The sequence below is a fragment of the Mytilus galloprovincialis genome, chromosome 6 (assembly GCF_965363235.1).
Source record: "Mytilus galloprovincialis chromosome 6, xbMytGall1.hap1.1, whole genome shotgun sequence".
Taxonomy (NCBI): Eukaryota; Metazoa; Mollusca; class Bivalvia; order Mytilida; family Mytilidae; genus Mytilus; species Mytilus galloprovincialis.
The window spans coordinates 4,369,514-4,376,191 of record NC_134843.1 but is presented as its reverse complement, the minus strand read 5'-3'; the positions used below and the strand labels follow the sequence as shown (position 1 = coordinate 4,376,191).

The 6,678-nt window shown below is 33.9% G+C and overlaps 1 long non-coding RNA gene across 2 annotated transcripts; it reads left to right on the top strand.

Moving 5' to 3' along the window:
* The first annotated feature begins 432 nt into the window (after window positions 1–432).
* LOC143078750 (uncharacterized) lies at window positions 433–6,214 on the top strand. Of its 2 annotated transcripts, none has more exons than XR_012979258.1 (5): window positions 433–555; window positions 835–1,113; window positions 1,696–1,722; window positions 2,937–3,392; window positions 6,132–6,214. It is a non-coding gene; the product is annotated as an uncharacterized LOC143078750 (long non-coding RNA). The 2 variants fall into 2 exon arrangements; XR_012979259.1 differs by lacking the exon at window positions 433–555 and adding an exon at window positions 613–627.
* Window positions 6,215–6,678: the final 464 nt, after the last annotated feature.

Sequence of the window (6,678 nt, the reverse complement as noted above, 5' to 3'; positions counted from 1 at the left end):
TGTATTTATCTAAAATCAATATGTACCATAGGACCTCTACATTTATACCTATAACTAAGAAAAGATGGTATACATACTGCAAGTTTATTGTTTTGAACAACAAGATTTGACTTGAGACGAAATGTAAAGTTAAAATCGAGAATAAAAATGTGTAGGCATATAGTTTTATCCATTTTACGAATCAACGAGTTTATTCATTTCACCTGTAAAAATGATTAAGATGAAATCAGTGTTTGGAGACTTACTACCATAATCTTGTAATGTTGGCGCCTGACTGAGATCAGAAATATCAGTAAGATATAACAACAGTACAACTAGTACCCAGTGACGTGATCAATATACCTAAACTGTACCTAATGCATCGCACTCAGCAGTTGCAAACGTCTAATTCTTCGTAATTTTGGAAATGCGGAAAGTTGTCATGACCTGAGGAATAATCCATCAAGATTTGTCAGAGTTCAGTCGAGTTCATGCAAAAGCCACATCACGTGACTAGAGTTACAACAGAGTCTTAAGGAAAAAGTTGTGATAATTTCCATTTATAAGAGTTTAGAGGTAAGTTGTACAAGATCATTTTTTAATTTTATATTTTGTTTTGTAATTTTTGTTACTATATATATATATATAGTAAGTGAAACGTATAGTTCAATGTATATTATTATTATTGTCGAGTTTTTCTTATATTAAAAATCGAAATGGGGAATGTTTTTTTTTACCTACATGTATTTGGTATAACCAAAATTGTAATTTGTTTCGCAAATAAAGTATATAATATTAATTTGCGATTTTTTTTAGACTTTAATCTTGAATGTAAAATAGTTTTCATGATTGCAGATATGATTAAGTACTTGCTGCTTCTTGGTTTGGTCCTGTTCACATCAAATGTAAAGGCTGGTGGTTACGGAAAAGGTAGTGGTTACGGCCATGGATCGGGTCGGGGCTACGGAGGATCCTCATATGGAATGGAATACAGAGGATATGGTGACGGCGGTTACGGATCGTCCTCTTTAATGGCTGATTTATTAGGAGGCTATCGAGGAGGTGGTGGCGGTGGATACGGCGGTGGTGGTGGTTATGGCGGCGGAGTGGGATACGGAGGCGGCGGTTTTGGAGGTACGGTGGAAGATTTTAAGTGTTGATTTACAAGAAGAAAACTTAATAGTCGTCTGCACATTGAATTTTATGATAATTTATTTTTATCAAATGTTCAGACCTAAACTGAAGAGAAATGAAAATGTGAATCTGGACAAAAAATGATTTGTTTACAGAGGTGTGCAATATACAACTGTGAAAGCATTAAACCATTGTATACTAGTAAACTTTTTCTCATTTCCATTTCAAAAATATCTTAGAGAGAAGGGTGTTCGGATAATCTAGGGTAAATAAAATGTTAACATTACGAGAGTGATCAATCAATACTGTAACCATCCGTGTATTGGACTGAAACGACACGTAATCAAATGCCAAAGGATATGTGTTCAAAAAACATCTTAAAGGAAAGTTATACAAGATCTTTTTCACATGTTTCATGTTAATGCCATTAACCAAATATTACATTTAACAAGGTTTTAAAGTCGAAAAAGTGAAGTCGGTTGAAAGGATTATTTGAAAAAAAATAATAACAGGACATTATAAATATTATTAAAAATGTATACCAGGCTTTTTTCTTGGTCTGATCTTTTGTTTCATTTTCAGGTGGAAGTCGCGGACGAAACCTAGCTGGTAAATATTATTATACTTATAACACAGTAGTCTCAGGTCCTTTCAATGTATCGGGGACTTTCTATACTATACTAACGTATAGAAAGTCCCTGAATGTATGCACTAACTTTAATTATAATATAGAACCGCTAAACTATTAACTTAGTAGTAAATGAAAAATACCGTATTATAGCTACAAGAATGATTAGCTAAACTTCCTTCTGGTATTTTCATTAGTATTTAACAAGTTAGAATTCTGTATTTACAATTTTTACGTAATAATATAAAAAAAACGACGAGCGATATAGGTTTCAAAAATAGCTATTCTCATATATAGATATAAATATTATATAATTATAGATGCACCCAGACCACATCTAGAATATTAAATTTCATTTATTAATCTTATAAGATGTGTAATCTAATCATTTCATTAAAAAAATATGCACTATCGAAAGGAGGTTTACGACAAGGGTGTCGACTTGTTCTGCGAATATTAAATATCAAAAAGCTTATCGAAATGATTCCTAAAAAAAAAAAAAAAAATATAGCAAAAGGGTTCGTTTAGTTCCTGACTTTTGACATTCACAATTAAAATCGGTTGAATTCATTCATTAAAAGCTCAGTGGAAACAATACATGACGACAAATGACAAACGCGAATAATGAATAGGTTCAAATTCATGCAAAAAAGACACAAGATTAGAGTATAGAATGAGACAACAATCCGAAGGTCGATATAACAGTCACCGACCTAAGAACTCATTGAATCAGTCTACAGGGCAAGATAATGACTTCTTAGATCACAAATCAAGGTTCATATTTTGTATTACATGATATAAAGTTATAAACGCAACCGAAGGACAACAATAGCCTTTTTACAAAAAAGAACACTGAAATCTGTGACTTATTTTATTCTTTCTAAAGAATTTTAACAATCTGGTCTCCTGATAATATAACCATTAACAAGATATCTTAGTAAGCATATTAAAAATAAGACTTCGGTTTGTTACAAAGTGTGGTTTATATTCATTTATACCATTAATGTATATTCATCTGAATTCGGTTGAGATTTGTTCTAGCAAGACTTAATACCTCTCATTCATTTTCATACGATGTACCGTGATGTATGTAAACCTCTTTTGCTTAATTAATTGTTCAGAATGATGTTATGGGAAATACTTAATTTAAAGATATTCTAACAATATGCATAACAACCTTTCTTTTACATTGCAGTTGTTCAAACGCCAGTGCTTGAATATCAAAATGTGGTTCGAAATGTCCCAACAATTGAATATCAAAATGTTCCACAAGTACAGTTTCAAACGCAAACTGTGGCGAGACAGGTTCCAATCTATGCCAATTCAAACCCAAGTTATCCCAGTAATCCATCATTATGGATGGGTAGTGGACCAGCCGCACCTGTTTACTCTGGACCCGCCGCACCCGTTTACTCTGGACCCCCTGCACCAGTTTACTCTGGATCCTCTGCACCCGTTTACTCTAGCGCCCCCTTGTTCCCAAGTGGATTGGGATCACCAAACTTCAACACCGGAGGTTCGGCACCAATTTATTCTGGTGGTGCTCCAGTATTTAATACAGGAAACAGTGGAGTTGGGGCACTTAGAGGAGACGGGACCTTCAACCCATCACAACCTAACACGTACCTGGTTGGGTAATGTAAATATCTAGGTAAGTTATACTTTCATTTAAGAGAGGTACCTTTTTATTTTTTATGGGGCTAGGATGTAAAATTTTGTCCTGCATTTTTTTTTATGTTGTAATCTCTGTCCTGCCTTTTTATTTTTCATTTTGTCTGGTCCTGACGTTTTATGTCCCATTTATGGGCATTATATTTTCTGGTCCGTGTGTCCGTTCGTTCGTCCGTCCGTCCGTCCGTCTGCCTGTCCGTCCAGCTTCAGTTTAAAGTTTACTCTGGACCCCCTGCACCAGTTTACTCTGGATCCTCTGCACCCGTTAACTCTAGCGCCCCATTGTTTCAAGGTCGAGGTAGTTTTCGATGAAGTTGAAGTTCAATCAACTTACTAATTAGTAAACATGTTCCCTATGATACCATCTTTCTAATTCTAATGCCAAATTAGAGATTTTATCCTATTTTAACGGTTCACTGAACATAAAAAATGATATTGCGGATGGGGCATCCGTGTACTGGGGACACATTCTTGTTTTTTTGTAGTTTATCCTGACTTAATTTGCGTAAATTTCCTCTTTTTTTAACTCAAATTCCTGTCCTGCTTTTTTCAAATTTCATCCTAGCCACTCCCTTAAATATGAAATGGTAGCTCCCTAAAGCATATTTCAAATGACTGAACATCTTTCAAGTTACAGTCGACTCTCGTATGTCGAATCGCTTGGATCTATACAAATTAAATCGAATCAAGCAAAAATTCGAGATATAGATAAGGAGTAGATATTGTTGAGGGTTTAAATGTGTTCGAGCTAACGAGAGTCCAATGTTGATGTCTTAATGACGTTGTGTTGAAGAAACAGTTTTTCGTTGATTTTATGTAGGACGGCAAATTTCAGTCCATCAGGTTAATATAAGATAAGAAGATTTGGTATGTTTGTTAACAATAAAATAAAATTGAGAATGGAACTGAGACTACTCTTGACCAGATAAAACTAAGCGAAGACCTACATTTAGAAGGTTTTTTTTTTTTTTTTTTTTTAATTGGAAATTGCGATAATTTATTGTTTACTATATTGTTTTGCTTTTATGTGTGTGTGTTTTTTTGGAAGGGGGGGGTTGTGTGTGTGTGTGTGTGTGTGTGTGTGTGTGTGTGTAGGAGTTAAATATTATACTGTTACTGTTATTATGGAGATAAGTGTCTTTCTTTACTCTCTCTCTTTCTCTTTTCCTTTCTTTTAACATATATTCTTTCAAATGCCTTAATCAAGATTCAAATTGGTTGGGCTGCGATCTCCATAAACTATTTTACCCTCGTGACTGCCATGTTCATGTGTCTAAAGTCTAATGCCTCACCATATAGGTTGTCGTTTGTCATAGTATCGTGTGCTTGTCTTTTAACTCAATTGGTGTTGATCGCATACCTCTGATTTTATTTAAACACTTGTTAGATTAAGGTCTTGACGTATGCCATTTATCTAATTTTGAATATGGTATGGTGATATTTAGACGATTTTTATTATTTGGTCTGTTTTTGTATCCTTGAGATGGTTCATTATCTACTCAATACATGTTAACATATATATATATATATATTTAAAGTTTAGTTCCAATCCCATGTGAAGAAGGTTGTTGAATTATAGTCAAAACTCCTTTTAAGTACTTATTTTGGTATTTTTTTTTTAATAATGTTGACCTTGACCTTTGATGTATGTCACCTCAAAATCAATAGGTACATTTCTCTCATCATGTCTGACAATTTTATGAAGTCAGGTTGAATCCAATCTTTGAGTTTTCGAAACTGCTTTTCTGTTCTTATTTCTAGTAACTTTGACCTTGACTTTTGTCACACTGATCCATTTAAGTCTTTTGAATTGTTTTACATTTAAGTCTTTCAATTGTTTTACATTGTCTTATCGGGGCCTTTTATAGCTCACTATGCGGTATGGGCTTTGCTCATTGTTGAAGGCCGTACGGTGACCTATAGTTGTTAAAATCTGTGTCATTTTGGTCTTTTGTGGATAGTTGTCTCATTGGCAATCATACCACACCTTCTTTTTTATATTGTCTAGTAACTTTGACCTTGAACTTTGTAACGTTGATCCATTTAAGTCCTGTCTAGTAACTTTGACTTTGAACTTTGTCATTGTTCCATTTAAGTCTTGTCTAGTGAATTTGACCTTGAACGTTGTCACGTTGATCCATTTAAATTTTGTCTAGTAGCTGTGACCTTGACCTTTGTCACATTGATTCATTTAAGTCTTGTCTAGTAACTTTGACCTTGACCTTTGTCACATTGTTCCATTTAAGTCTTGTCTTGTAACTTTGACCTTGAACTTTGTCACGTTGGTCCATTTAAGTCTTGTCTAGTAAATTTGACCTTGACCTTTGTCACGTTGATCCATTTAAATCTTGTCTAGTAGCCAAGACCTTGACCTTTGTCACATTGATCCATTTAAGTCTTGTCTAGTACATTTAACCTTGTACTTTGTCACATTGATTCAAAATCATGAGATATCTTCCACTTATTATATGTGAAAATATATTTAAATTTGGTTCCAAGTCCTTCCAACCCAACAAACTGTTCTCAGGTTATAACCCCAATATATTTATTTGCATATAAAATTTATCAGTTTTTGCATTGCACTTTTTATATGTATAAACATTTTGTATATGTGATTGTCCTCCACTTTATCTTAACAATTGACTCCCTCTTGTATGTTAATAAAACTTTTCAATGATAAACAAAATAAGTAAAGTTTTATGTTTTTTTTTATTTTCAGGAACCACCACCTCACCTGGATGTGGACCATGGCAGGACGCTTTGTACTTTGTATGCTCTCTAAATAAAACTACCAATACCCTTTTTGTTGTTTCAATAAAGCCACAGCTAAACTCATTATTAATGATAAAGTGGTACAATACCCTTTCACTTGGAGAGCTCTTCAGTTTAATTAATGATAAAGTGGTACAATACCCTATCACTTGCAGAGACCTTGAGTTTAATTAATGATAAAGTGGTACAATACCCTTTCACTCAGAGAGCCCTTTAGTTTAATTAATGATAAAGTGGTACAATACCCTTTCACTTGGAGAGCCCTTGAGTTTAATTAATGATAAAGTGGTACAATACCCTTTCACATGGAGAGCCTTTGAGTTTAATTAATGATAAAGTGGTACAATACCCTTTCACTCGGAGAGCCCTGGAGTTTAATTAATGATAAAGTGGTACAATACCCTTTCACTCAGAGAGCCCTTTAGTTTAATTAATGATAAAGTGGTACAATACCCTTTCACTTGGAGAGCCCTTGAGTTTAATTAATGATATAG